This window comes from Lutjanus erythropterus, chromosome 17 (assembly GCF_056507025.1).
Source record: "Lutjanus erythropterus isolate fLutEry1 chromosome 17, fLutEry1.hap2, whole genome shotgun sequence".
Classification (NCBI taxonomy): Eukaryota; Metazoa; Chordata; class Actinopteri; order Lutjaniformes; family Lutjanidae; genus Lutjanus; species Lutjanus erythropterus.
Window position 1 is genome coordinate 29,509,216 of NC_139333.1, and position 15,596 is coordinate 29,524,811.

Sequence of the window (15,596 nt, forward strand, 5' to 3'; positions counted from 1 at the left end):
GCAAAGTACCTGATTTGCAGAGTTGCGGTTATGAAAGTGTCCTTTCACCTTTGTTGAAAGATTTGATAACTCTTGAGCAGGATGGCATCTTTATTGAACCTGTCGGCCAATGTGTAAAAGGCACTGTCATGTGTGTTGCAGCTGATAATTTGGCTGCTCATGGTCTTGCAGGCTTTGTTCAGTGCTTCAGAGGAGATTACATCTGCAGATTTTGTGTCTGTACTGCAGCTCAGATACAGTCCAAAGAAGTTTCTGAAGGAGAGTTTTCCATGAGAACAAGGACCTGCCATGATATTCATGTGCAGAAAGTTGTGCAAGGAGAAAATGTGTCTCATTGTGGCGTTAAGGGTGAGTGCGCTGTCAGTAAGACATTGCAGCATTTTCATCCAATTTCTGGTTCCCCGCCTGATATACTTCACGACCTTTTTGAGGGTATTGTGCCAGTGGAGTTGGCCTTGTGCATCCGTGAGATGATTCGTCTGAAGTACTTCACACTTGAATATCTAAACACAAAGATTCGCACATTTCCATATCAGCACTCTGATAGGCTTGACAAACCACAACCAATCCCAAAAACTTTTGCTGCCAAATTAAGCATTGGCGGGAATGGGCATGAAAATTCCACTCTGCTGAGGTTATTGCCTCTTATGGTAGGAAGTAAAGTTCTGGAAGGAGATGAAACATGGGCCATATTGATGGACCTGAAAGACATTGTGCAGCTGGTGTTTTCTCCATCTTTCACAGAGGAATATATCCAGTACATGCAGGCTAAAATAAGTGATCACAGACAGGATCTTCAAGCAATGTTTCCAGACTTTAAGCTCCGACCCAAACATCATTACATTGAGCATTACCCAGAACTGACAAGGCGTTTTGGGCCACTTGTTAACCTGTGGACCATGAGGTTTGAGGGCAAACATCGCTTTTTCAAGAGGGTGATACACGACACACAGCATTTCAAGAATGTCTTGAAAACTCTTGCAACCAGGCATCAGTATATGATGGCATATCACCTCAATTCGCCATCTTTTTTCAGACCCCACACACAAGCCTCAAGTGTCACCTCAGTCCAAGTTGAAACACTGCCACAAGTGGCCAAAGACTTCATACAGACAAAGACAGACAGCCAAAACGTATACAGTACATCAAAGGTCTCCATAAATGGCACAGAGTTTGCAAAAGGAATGTTTGTTTCTGCAGGCCAGACTGGAGGACTTCCAAAATTCAGCAGAATTGAACATGTACTGCTTGTGAACAACTCTGTGTCTTTTCTTTGCAGGGACTATGAGTGCTGGTACATTGAGCATTTAAGATAATTTGAGCTGACATCTACAGGCAACATCTTTGTGCATCAGCTGTCAGACTTAAATGACACAGTAAGCCTCACAGCATACATTCTTGATGGGCATTTGGTGTTAACGCAAAAAATATTTATTTTGATCAGAGACTTGAAGCATTAAAATGTATTTAGAAGCAGGCACTGTACCATAGTGCTGGGCAATATGGACAAAATCAAACATCAAGATATTTTGACCAAATACCCGTATTAATATTTCATCAATATTGTAGGGATGATTGTTTGTGCTTTCACAAAATATTTACACAATGAGTTTTGATAAATAATTATCAGTAATGAGAATATAATGACTAAGTAGATACAGGCAAATAATAGAACAGCTAGATCAGTATGGTAAGTTCAAAAAATGACATTACTTTATTGTAATGCAGCCTTTAAAACCAGGAAATGACAAAACTTATGCCATATCACCATATGACCATATCTAGTCCCATATCAGGATATCCTTACATTGCCCAGCTCTATTATACAGTCCCTTGAAATAGTGCCCTCTGCTTAAAATAATGACTTGCACCACTCATAAACAATGATTTGTATTGAAAACTTAAATATGAAGGAAATTGTTGGCAATTATTTTCAGCCAACTGGTTACCATTAATGACTTCTATCTCTCTTTTCCTTCTTAATGATAGGAAATGGCAGCTCAAAACTTCCTCCTTCATGTCCATACCTCCCCAGACATTGTCAGAAAGATGACTTTCTGTTCATGTCCAGAATCTGTGGATGAGCTAAAAATTATGATGAAAGAAAAGTTTAGGCTAGACGGTGACTTTAGCCTAGCATACCAAGATTCAGATTTTGATGGCCAGTTATGTTCACTTGTAGACATTGAAGAACTTCCACAGAAGGCTGTACTGAAAGTGATCAGGTCTGAGAGTGATGACACTTCAGTAGCATCAGATGACACAGAAATATTGCCTCATGCTATGACTCCAGCCAGGGCTGAAAGATGGCCTGATGTTTTTCCAATGCCGACTTTTTCTTATGACGTAGAATTCTTACTCGGTGAGGGAAATGCTACGTATGAGAGAACAGGAAGAACTCTTAGGTTATCTAAGGGACAAAAGCATGATATTCTCGAGAGCCTTGCTAACAAAATGCATAGCTTCACGGCATACCCTGAGGATAAGCAGTTGTCAGTGGTAGCAGAAGCACTTGTCACCAAGTATCCCTGTCTTAAAGAGCCAGGATCTCAGACAGGATGGTATGGTTGGAAAAATAGTTTGAAGTTTAAAATGCGAAACTACCGTAGTAAGTTGAGTCGTGCAGGGATTTTTGAGGTAGCTGTAAATTCTGGGAAGAGGAGCAGAAACAACCCAGACAGACAAGCTCCCCATGCTAACATCAAAAGACCAAAGAGGGCAGAGGTGAATTTCCTTCCTAATTTCCCAAGAGGTGAAGTTGCTGCAAGCCTTGAACAATTGAGACTCCAAATCGTAGATAAAGTGAAGATGAGTGACAAGAACCTTCTCCTGATTGGAAAGTTGATGCAGACCACCTTTGCCCTGCGGCGCAAAGAGGTCATCAGTGATGAGCCACCTGTCGGTGAGATCCTGGAACGCTGGCCTGCCCTCAAAATTGAGTCACAGGTAATATGTTTCTTAGATGAGTAGATGTATTAAATTTAATTCCTTTGTGTGGCTGTGTCAGTGAGAATTTAAACAGTCTTACTCTAATGTATATTAGTTTTTCTCCAAAAGCTAACAAGTGGCCATAGTATGTCAGTGTACGGGTATTAGTGTGGCAGTTTCCATTGCCATGTGTCTTATTTTTCCTTCTCAGGACGGACACATATACAATACTCTGACTTAAACAGTCATTTTATTTTTTTACAGATCTGTGCAGAGTTTTACAGAAACTCAAACATCAACCTGAAGAACTGCTTCTATGCTGAGTTGGATCAACACACCCCCCGTTTTCTGAGCTTGTTCAGGAAGAACAGGGAAAGTGGCAGAAGTCCTCAGTGAGATCTTCAGGATTTATGACCTCCAGGTACATTGTGTAAGCTTCTTGGTGCTTGATAATGACGCTACAGTAGTTTTCTTTATATTTGGTAGGACTCTGACCTCTAAAGACATAGGAGGGCTAATTGTTATATTACAGTGTTGTGTGGCTATGCTGTCTACCAGCCATAGTAAAGCAAGAATATGTTTTCACACCCAAGGAACAAGTTGACATCCATGTCAGACGTGCTGCTGTCCTCCGTGCTCTCCCTGCATATTTGCATGAAGATGACTCTGGATTTCTGAAGCAATGGGATGTAAGTATATTATGGGATGTCAGTATATTATTTTTGGGCAAAGAGTTACATTTTTTCTGTTACTCGAATCAAGAAAATCAGTATTTTTTGTTTTTTTATTTAAAAATTTCAGTGTTTGAATATTACACAAGTAAATTTGAAAAACTCAAGGGATATGTCTCTTTCCAGAAAGCATGACCTGGTTACTCAAGATAAGAGCTTGTGAGAATTTTTGTGTAGTTCAGTTGAAAAAGTTGAAAATTTTAAGTATATGCATATATATATATATATATATATATATATATATATATATATATATATATATATATATATATATATATATATATATGTATATCTATATATATATATATGTATATATATACATATACATATATGAGGCAGTTTGGGGTCACAGGTAACATCTCTGTTCTTGTCCGTAGATGTCGCCAATTAAGTGCCAATTCAACAGATGCTACATTCTTCTGCCCAGAGAGGATTACAGTTGTGCTTGAGGGTGACATGGTTATTGATCTCCCCACATTCACTGATGCATTTGTCATGCTCTTTGCACTGATTTATGCGCTGCATCTAAGTTACCCAAAAGCCTTGGCCAATACATTTGACTTTACCTAGAAAGTCTTGATGGGCCTGGAGGATGGGAACCTGAAGCCTAGGGTGTTGAGCCTTAAAAATGCCATTTTGGCAGCGGAGTAATTTCATGTGTATGGACAAACAAAAACAAGGTTGCTCCTTTACTTGATCCTCCTTTACTTGATACATTTATGCAGGATGCATTTGATACACTTTATTTTTCTTTTTTGAAAACCTCTTAGAGATCTGTTTCTACAGTATTCTCAGTGAATTTTGAATGTGTTACTGTTCAAAAGTGATTTTTGCTGTAGTGTTTGTACTGTATGGATGTGTATAACAGAAATGGCTACAGCAGTACAAATTTTGGAAAACAGTTTATGTTTTGGAAGTAATGTAAAACAAGTAGCTTCTTAGTAGGGCGTTCATTTTTGCTATACCGTTTGTACTGCTGTAGCCATTTCTGTGGTATCGTTAATGTATGTGTGATGATCAATGAACAGAACTGTTTATGATAATGGATTTGAAAGGGATAGTTCGGGTTTTTTGACATGAAGTTGTATGACATCCTCACCATTAGTTCAAAAGAGTAATCCACAGCTGTAGCTCTCAGCAGGCAGCAGCGCGCAGTGATATGAAGTGCCATGAAATTAGTTGCCAGGAACATCCCTAGTCACAGCCCAGTGTTTTAGACCCAGTGATCAACATACAATGATTTCTGGTGACATCTACTTTATCTCTTCATTTTGACTGACTCTCCAACAAGCATCTGCTCTTCTTTCATTCTTTTTTTCATTTCTCTGCGGACTTGGAGGCTTGTTAATCATCGCTGGCACCAAACGTTGCCCCACTCCAGATCAATACAACCTCAATTACAGGGTTAAGCGATTAGTCGTAGCTGGGTTGCCTTAGTAATGTCTGTCAGTGCTGATCTCAGAGGACACGTCATGTCAGTGTTAGAGCATCACAGACAGAAATGGGGGATGTGTGGGGGGACTGCAGGGTAGCTTTAGCATGTGAATTAGTTGTGTAAACAGAATGCAGCAGAGGTTGAAAACAACCAGTAAAACTACTCAACATAAAGCAGAGTATTGCTGCGTTTCCGCTGGTTATTTCATCATTCCTCTTCTTCTGTACCCACCCCCCAAAAAAAAAAAATTATTAATAATTCACACCATCATTTGCACTTCAAGAACTCTCTTATCAAAATAAATGTGTGCTTTTTCTCATCGGCCAGAAGTTACAAAGGCACACTATAGATCAAACAAGACCATTCTGCTCTCAGTCTACAAGTTCCAATGAGAGAAAAAAGCCAGAAATTGAACCACAGCTTGTTTACAACTTTGACAAATGAGCACCATGACAGCAAAAGAGAAAATGAGATGAAAATATTGGAAATCATTACCAGTTACAGACCAATCACAAGCTGCTTCCAATTTTCCCTGTCCAGTACTCACCAGATTCAAGGTTTCCTGGTACAGTGGACCCTCCCCCTCTGTCCATCTCTTATATACAGGAAGGATAGAGCCACCAGTGGCCTTGCACCTGTCTTGCTCTCCCCGGTGGAGCCATCCTCCATTAAAGCCTTGGCCCCTATAATGCTGCAGACTGGACACATCTCTCCAGATGTACTGGGACAGGACCCCACATTAGGCCTGTTGATGGAGTTGAACTGGAGGACAACCACACTTTAGTGGGGCTGAACCTTGGGCCGGCTCTGGCACAACGCTTCAAAAGTTTATCAGTGATATTTCTGCAGTGGAAACTGTTGTTGCAGTTACGAGCCATTCCTGAATCCATTAGTGCTGCAAGATTTCAAAAATAACTTGTGACAGCTATAGCACAGCAATTTCACTTAACAGTCACCTCACCAGTAGCTGTTATTTTTATTTACTTTTGAGGCAGGGAGACACATGATGTACAGTGTTTTCACATGGTTTTTCCGCCATCATCATTTCAATAAAGGATCTCTGGATTCTTTCCTCAAGGTTAGCTGTCAAATCAATGTCTCAAAGCTTTGTTGGAGACTAAAATCCCAGCCTGAGCCAGCCGCACTGAGAGTCAGACCAAATAGCCCAATCACAGCCCGAGCAAAGTATTTTTGTCCATCCATCTACTGTATATTTATATCTATATCTATGGCTCTAGTGATGTCAGTGTCTGTCTGCTGGTTGGTCTGTCCACCACTCTGGTAACGTGACACGCCAGATGGTTTGTTGCACAGAGCCATTTGGAAAGTTGTCCTTAGAAACTGTTTCAAAAAACACTTTGCAGGTGATCAGATGAACCATCTGCCTATCAGCTGTAACACAGGCTTTATATCTTGGGAAAGAATACAGAATAAGTCGCCCCTCTGATGTGAACTTGAGTAAATCTCTTGCAAAAACTAATATTCATCAGTTTTCTTTCATTCATTTATTTTTTCCCTGCACCTAGAGGAAAATTGACTTGGCAGATTTTACAAAATGCATGCCTGTAGCACTCAATAATGTAATAATTTACTGAAAATGTAATAATGCCTGAAAATGTAATAAAATTTGCACTTAACTCAATCGAAAATGTAATAAATCCCAATAATGCAATAACTTGACCAATAATGTAATAAAATATTCTGACTGATATTGTAATAACATTTTTACCGATAATGTAATACCTTATTACATTATTGGAGATTTATTACATTTTCAGGTGGGTCTTTTTTTTTTTTTAAAAAAAAAAAAAAAAAAGATAATGTAAAACTTGACAGATAATGTAATATAGAGTTCTACATTTTGTGTTTTGAGAATCCAAGACTGTTATATAGCCTACACTGGATTTGAAACAACAGAATGACTGAATTGCAGGCCTATACCATACAGCTATATGCACATGCAGATACTCAGGGACATGTGTGATGGACTTACCTCCTTTGGTGACCAGAATTCCAGCTGAGATATATCTGAGCTGGAATTCTTTTATAGTTTTTGCGCAGCACTGGAGACCCCAGGTAACTTCCCTAAACGTACCTCTTCACTTCACAGTTTTCCAACATATCATTACCTCATGAAAACAAGTCAGTGACACTTCATTTGTAAAGACATAACATAAGCATTCCTAACACCCACATACACATTACGTGACACCTGACATAAATATAGGCCTCACTCATTAATGGTCTCATGAATGGTCTCACTTTTAATCAGTAAGATGTCAAGTGACAAAGTGGTCACTCATAAAGTATATTATGAGATTTACCTGTAGGCTTTAAATAAAGATTAAATTATCTTGAAAACTGAGCGGGCACTGCTATATTAAGTGTAAAGTCAACAGGTGATTGCACAGGACAAACAATTCTAGAAATAGTCTAGTAACATACTAAGGTGAACAGATTTCTTAAGTGCCCTGCTCACAGACCCATAGTATAAAATTCAAAAAATCGAACCAAGATATCTTTTTTCAGGCAATCTCCATTTATTAACAAACACGTTAATGATGTAAACAACAGTGAATATAATAGCCTATAACATATAACATATAAACAATCCTGAAACAGTCATTTAACAGGGTGTTTCCATCAAAGGAGCCAAGAAAAGATGAAAGTGCAGCTTCACAAAAAAAAAAAAAAAAAAAAAACTGACCAAGAGAGAGAGAAAGAGACGGACGAAACATCACAACAGTCAAACATTCCAACATCTTAACGGCTTCAGTGGGTTGCCATTGTCCTGACCACAGAGAGTATCTGACACAACAAGCCACAGGACAAATGATAGACTGGAGCAAGACCCATATAAATACTCCTTTTGTGAACATTTAGTGTCCTTCTGTGTTTATTTTATGTCCCTCTCTGGTCATTTTATGTCTGTTTTTTCTGCTGTGAATATATGTTCCTTTAATGTTTTCTTTTTTTACAGCTTTTATACATTGATACATTGATTACAGCTTTTAGACAGTTATGAGTGTGCTATTAAATATCTACAATGTTGCATTAAGAATAATCATGCTAAGAAGGGCAAAGTGCAGCAGTTGCAGGCAATTTGCAGAAAGTCACGTACACCAAGCTGAACGACAGGATGTAGGCATGAAATGTACTGCTTTAACAGGTAAAAATAGGAACTGTGTTAAAACCACACGAGAAAAATATGTCTATCATTTAGGGGTCAGACGTAGGTGAAAGGATACCAGACAGGAGCTGTTTGTGCATATGTTTCCAACTTGACTTCCTCGAAACAGGGCGCCAACACAGATGAACGAGGCACGTGCATCCTGTTGCTGAGAGCAAGTAGCCAATCGACACACTCCACCAGCGGGCCAACAGCCAATCGGAAGAGAGATCTACCTACATTCTCTAGTTTGTCTCTGTATAGTATAAAAACAACTGGGTCAGGATAGAACAGGCAGTCAGACTTCGTGAACTGACAAATACTCTGTTGCTGTCAGGGAATAGAAGATCTCGACCCAGAGCTCTGTATACTGAACTTTGATTGCTGGAATAAATACTGATCGAAAACCGGATATCTTCTCCTATTGCTTCATTAACCAACAAGCAGAACTCGCTCACACATATGATGATTTTAATGGACTAGAATGAGCAGGAGTTCAACACTGCTTTTGTGTCCTTCTGGTCATATAGTTTTAATATAGTCCTCTGTGTCACCTTTATGAACTTTTTGTGTCTCATTATGATGATTTTTGTCCCTATATGCTGATAATTTGTTCTTGAAGTAATTTTGTGTCCCTTAATGTTGTTTGACTTTAGAGTTACATCATATTCCTCTTGGTCTTCCTTTTGATCACTTTGTGTCCCATCTATTTCCAGATGGTAAATGGTCCGTATTTATATAGTGCTTTACTATACCTGAAACGATACCCAAAGCGCTTTATATTATACATCACATTCACCCAGTCACACACTGATGGCGGAAGAGCTGCCATGCAAGACGTTAACCATGACCCATCAGGAGCGGTTAGGGGTTCGGTGTCTTGCTCAGGGACACCTCAACATGAGCTCTGCAGGCCAGGATCGAACCAGCAACGGTTACAAGACGGCCACTCTACCCACTGAGCCATGCCGCCCCGTCATTCAAAGTGATATAATAACCATTTATGAGAGGATATATTTATGTCAAATTTTAAATAATGTGTTGGTGTTACGAATACTTATGCATACCCTCATCAAATGAAGTGTTACTTAAATTTGTTTTTGTTGGTTTGTGGTTGTTTTCACGAGGTAGTGATTCGTTGGAAAACTGTGGAGAGCGAAGTATGTTTAGGGAAGCAATAGTTATTCTCTTGTTTCAAAGTCAGTGTATTTAACAGTCTTAGATTCTCAAAACACAAAATATAGACCTCTATATTACATTATCTGTCAAGTTTTACATTATCATTTTTGTGCTGAAGGACAGCCTGAGTAGAAGTTAATTATTCATTAAGTGGCAGAACTCCGCCCCCTGCTGTCGAAAAAGGGCCGCAACAGAGTGAGTCAGTGCAGCGGGGAGAAATGTGCTCCACAGTAAGAGAGAGACTGCATCAGGATTATTGTTGTTTATGATGGAGTTGTGAGCCTGAGCCGGCTTGTGTGCGTTCATATACCAGTAAGTGTGATGTTTATGGTTGTTATGCTCCTCATTTAATGTTATATGTTGATGTTTAGATGTACGGTTAGCTTGTTAATTGCTAATTATCGTCCGAGCATTCACGGTCACGTGTTTATATTATATTAGTTATATACAGATGCTGAGTGTCTTATTTCACGGTTGTTTACCACTACTGCTCAGGAAGTGAGTACATTTATTCTGATTATTGTTTTGTGTTTTTTGTTTCAGAACCACACACACGCGTACCCATGCTTGTTTATGTATGCTCCCACTGAACAGTCAATAAAGACATTAAAGGAAACATCCGGAGTTTGTGCATTCTGACCGATGCCCCCCAGCGGCCACAGTTTATCCATAATCAGCTAAATATACAGTCCTTTTCCAACGCCACAACAATTTTTTTTAAAAAAAGACCCACCTGAAAATGTAATAAATCTCCAATAATGTAATAAGGTATTACATTATCGATAAAAATGTTAGTCAGAATATTTTATTACATTATTGGTCAAGTTATTACATTACTGAGTTTTATTACATTTTCAGTTGAGTTAAATGCAAATTTTATTACATTTTCAGGCATTATTATATTTTCAGTAAATTATTACATTATTGGGTGCTACAAGCTTCAGACACACCGCCAAGCTGTACGGCTGAAAAAGTCCAGTAGGTTCCACAAGTTTGTGTTATCAGAGATTATCATGTACTGCTGGTGAAATTAATAACTCAAGTATGTGGAGAAAAAAACAATGTATGATTGTCTTTCAGGCAGCCTCGTCAACCCTGCTAACATCACTGCCTTCATCACCAAAGCTAAGGAGATACCACTCGCTGTATGTAGTTTGTAAGGAGTGCCTTTATATTAGAAAGAAAATGATCCACACCTATTCTATGTGGAAACTGGCACAAGATAACTCATGTTATGGTTTGGTACTATATACATCAAATAGACTTAACATTATCCTTTCATCCTTTCTTAAAGGCACCCTTGAGAAGGAGAAGAGCAGGGAGGCACTCGAGCGTGTGTATGGTTTACTGAGTGGGCTAATTGCATGCGTTACCGACCACAGGAAAGGGGTCATCACCAACCTTATGGTGGAGGAGTTTGCCCAGGCAGAGGAGGATGAGTTGGAACGGAGGATAATCCGGGTAAGAGAATGCATCAAGGTTGAGCACATAGAGTATTTCCCTTTTTACATTTTAATTGTAAACTGCTAAATAATCCCAATATAGCCTCTAACTTGCTCTAACTAAATGCATGGGTAACCATAACTACCTACAGCATGTTTCCAAATATAGCATTTCCATTACGTGTCTGTGTTTCCTTGCTTCTTTCACAGGTGAAAGAACACAAAACCAGAGAGCTTGGGTCATGCCTTGATTCCACTCATGAAAAATGAGTACATGTGGTTTTACCATCTCATATTCAACCGTCACAGCTATCCTTGCGACAAATCTGAGCTGGTGTTTTCTTTTCAGAACTGTTGGGAATCGTTTGGTTTTCCCGGGAGGCCAACATTCTCAATGATTTCAAGCAGCATCAGCACATCTGTAAGAATTTCATTTTCCTCAGACTGCACAGTTGTGTTTTTGCACAAGAATTTATGTTTTTATGACCTTTGCATTTTTTTGTAGGTTGGGCGGAGCCTGGAGGACGGAAAGAGGGGGAACGTCCGCAGGCTAATGTGCTACTCAACAGCCATGGCAGCTCAATGAAGCTTTTCAAACATGGGAAGACACAGCCACTGCACTTGCAAAACCCTTCAAAAACAGGTTCAGGACCTACAGCAACACAGATTAAGAGAAATCACACTGCTGACCAAGACAACAGTGTTTCCCAGTGTACAGAGGAGGGAGAGGGAGCAGACAAAGATGAAGGAAAAGAGCAAGCAAGAGAAAGAAGATGACAAAAGGGGACAAGACAGTGATGGCGACTATACAGAGAGTGGCAACAGCAGAAGCTCACGGGAAGAGGAGGAGGCACATAAGGGCAAGAAGAGAGCTGGAGAGCCAGAGACCAGAGTGACAGTGAAATGCAAGCAAGCATAAGCAAGGACTTAACACAGGCCAAAAGAAAGAAGATGTCAAAGAGGTGTTTACCAGTCACTGACAGTGACAATACAGACAGCATCAACAGCAAAAGCTCATAGGAAGAGGAGGAAGCACACAAGGGCAAGAAGCATGTTGTGAAGAGAGCCAGAGTGCAGAATGACAGTCAAACGGTAACAAGGAAAGACATAACACAGGCCAAACGAAAGATATCAAAAAAGCGTTTACAAATCATTGACTACATAACAAAGTGTAATCTAGTATAACAAAACTTGCATTATATATGTTTCAATTACCTCAAACTGTTCTGAATAAATCAGTCCATGTCATAAGAACATATAATTCTTGCAAAACATCTGTTATTTGATTCATAAACACAGATGTTTTTGTCTTTCAAGAGGCCTGTATGTTTCAGTAATTTTATGGTTACATGTGTGGATGGTGCTCTTGGTATCAGCTTAGTTGTATACAAAGATTGGATTTTTTTTTTGTTATTAGTATTTCTAATAGTATTTCTAGCTTTCAGACTCAAACTGTTCTTGTTGGTGTGACTGTCAAGTAAGTAAAAGAGAGACCAAGGTCACTAGTTAGTACACATGATATAATGTATCAACACACAGAGACATTATTGTAACAAAATTTGAACAGTGTTTTTTCTTTATTTAAATGATGACAAATGGTTCTGAATAAGAACATATTTTTCTATTTGTGTATGCATTTGTAGTTTTCTTCAGATGTAGACTGTTTGGATTGTCCGTGTTGTCATGAAGTGAGAGAGGAGTTTTAGTCTTGCCGGGTGTCTGGCTGCTACCATTGCACTATTGAAGTGAATGGTATGTAAATTCCCAAAATACTATTTTTTATTTTATTTTATTATTATTAGTTTTTTTTTTTTATGGAAAGAGTAACAAACTGGATATGGACACTGGAACTGACACTGGGTGATTTGACATAACCATTTCTGTTATACATGCCTCCTTGCATCAATTTAGAGACTGGAATTAGAGATGCCACCGCAACATGGGGAGAGGGTTCTAATTCGGCTCTTGTCGATGGACAACCTACCTTATAACTTTGTAAGACAAACATGTTAAGATATGGTTTGGCACCAATACGTAGTTGTTTCAAACACTACCCCTATGGGTAAGTGCTCTATAATATTCATGTTTATACATCTTTATAAACAACAAACATACTGACTTGTGTTCTTTCTTTAGTGCTGCCATGGACAGAGCAACATGAATACATTGCTGTAATGGTTATGGCCATCCTAAGGGATACCCTTATCTGCTATGGCTTGTTCATGCTCTTAACGCAGTGAAAGTTCAATAAAGTAGCTGTTAGCCCCCCACATTGTCAGTCTTTGATTTTTGACCTTGCAGTATCACGAGTCACCTACTGTATGTGCTCACTTACTGTTTTTTGAATAGCTACCAAAACCAGTATCCAGGAAACAGGTGATCACATGACTGATCTATCAAATTATCGTCATTTCAATAGGGTAATATTCAAATTATCAACATTTGTCACAACTGTAGGATAGGTATTCCAAATAGGCAATCTGTTAGAGATCATTTGTCCTACAATAACTTCCAAAACACTATCACAATCACATTCAGGACTGGGTGCCAATAAACCAATGACAAAGGAACGTCCATTAGGTTTTGTCATTTCTGACAAGGAGCTGGTGGAGAACACATAACGGTAAGATCTGATTACAAGAATCAAATCTAAATGTCTAATCCTACCAGTTCTTTCACTGTAGTCACAAATTGCAATTCCAAGAAAAAAATCCAAATGTTTAATCGTTTCGATTGTTGGATTAGTCAATAATCAACAACTTCCAAAGGTTGAATATAAATTAATAATGCTTTCAAGTTCAGTGTAAAAAAAAGAGGTGACATATTCCAATAATGCCAGTAATGTACATTATGAATCCTTACAGGGTTTGAATCCAACTACAGTTTCCAATTCGAGTATGAATATAAATCACTAATGCTTCCATTCTAAGTTAAACATTCTAATATAAGTCACTAGTGTCTCCAAGATATGAATCAACCCAATTCTCAAATTTAAATCATTAATGCTAAAGTTTATTCATCACACAAATATATTAAAAAAGTTGAATATGTATTACTAAAGTTTTAAAGTTTAGCACACAAGTCACATTCCTACAATTGATAATGGTAGTGATAATATGAAAATAACAATCTAAATCCTGTTTTTGTGTCTGGCCATTTCAGTACTTGAAAATATTTTTGAGGCTTTTCAATGGCTTGTGGAGCATTAGTTAAGAGTATTCAAATTAATTGTATCATAATGCTTAGTATTAAGACTTCATAGAGAGTATAATCCTTTTCCCTGTCTACTTCAAAATGTGGATAATCAATGTTCAACATCTAGACTTGATTTGTGGGTAATGGTTAATGATATCAACAACTTAATGTTTTTATTATCAGCAAACATGCTGATTGATTAGTGTTTCTTTTTTTTTGTAATTATGTAAGTAAAAGTATATGATCTGATACCAACTCATGAATCCAAATGAACAACTTTGTATTTAGACTCCAAGTCCCAAAAATATGATCAAAGTTGTAGTTAGGATTCCATGTTCTAAGAATATGATCAAAATCAAACAATGAAGCTAATTTGCACAAATTGTGTTAACTGTTTGTAAAATGTGTTGTAAAATGAGTTCAATGTACTTACAATTCATGAATTCCATTTCCAAAAATATGAACAGCATTGTAGTTCAGTCCAAGTTCCAAAAACATTATTTATTTCCTGCTTACGAATCCAAGTTCCAAGAAAATGAACAACTTTATATGAAAGATTCCAAGAATATGATCTAGTCCAGGGGTTCCCAAACTTTTCCAAATCAGGGCCCACTTGAAAATCTACAACAACAATAATTGTTGTTGTTGTTGATATTATTATTATTATTATTATTATTATTGTTGTTGTTGTTGTTGTTGTTATTGTTATAAAGATTCAGGATTGAAATGAAAGCAGGCGGATAAAGGAAGCCCAAACTTTTAATCTGTGGTGTACACACAAGACAGAATTAATTCTCAAACCTGTCATCACAAGACAGAATAAATTATCCAACTTTTCTTTATATTACAAGTGCATTCAAGACAGAATACTATTTTAAACTTTTCATTACAACTGTGTGTGTGTGTGTGTGTGTGTGTGTGTGTGTGTGTGTGTTTGTTTTAACTAAGGACTACATACAACACTTCACCAGTCAGCTGCAACTCACCTAGTGGGAGGGGTGATGTTGCTGCATAGCAGCTGTCAGTTTAGGGATGTCAGGCTGAATGGAAGTCAGCTTCAGACAGAGATCTGACTGAAGATCCAGTTTGTTTCTATACTTTGTCTTTAAAGCCACAAGGGCTGATAATCCTGTTTCACATAGATATGTGGTTGCAAAGGGCATAAGAAACCTCAGTGCCTTCTTGGACAGAGGAGCATACTCTGTTTCCACATGCATCCAGAACTGGCCCAGGTTTTTCTGTGTGAAAATCAGTTTTAAGGCAGTGTCACAAGACAGCTCCACAAGGCTGTCCTGCTCCCTGGCAGTCAGACCTGCAATAGCATTGATGATTTGCTCAAATGCAGAGTTGTTATGGTTACTGCAAAGTGTCTTGTTGTAGTGGGTACAATCTCCGGCGGCAGAGTACACTGAAAACTTGCTGTTGTAGAGAATTCTTGTCCTGTGTCAGGTTCAAGTTCTGTAGTTGAAGTTATTGATAGTCAAGATCATGTTGTAGAACAGCAGCAGGGCATTTTC

General features: G+C 38.4%; 1 long non-coding RNA gene and 1 pseudogene across 1 annotated transcript; both read left to right on the forward strand.

Moving 5' to 3' along the window:
• The first annotated feature begins 2,000 nt into the window (after positions 1-2,000).
• LOC146312443 (uncharacterized) lies at positions 2,001-4,719 on the forward strand (annotated as a pseudogene).
• A 5,537-nt stretch (positions 4,720-10,256) lies between these two features.
• LOC146312444 (uncharacterized) lies at positions 10,257-11,220 on the forward strand. The gene is made up of 3 exons (XR_014772212.1): positions 10,257-10,598; positions 10,737-10,903; positions 11,095-11,220. It is a non-coding gene; the product is annotated as an uncharacterized LOC146312444 (long non-coding RNA).
• The last annotated feature ends 4,376 nt before the right edge of the window (positions 11,221-15,596 follow it).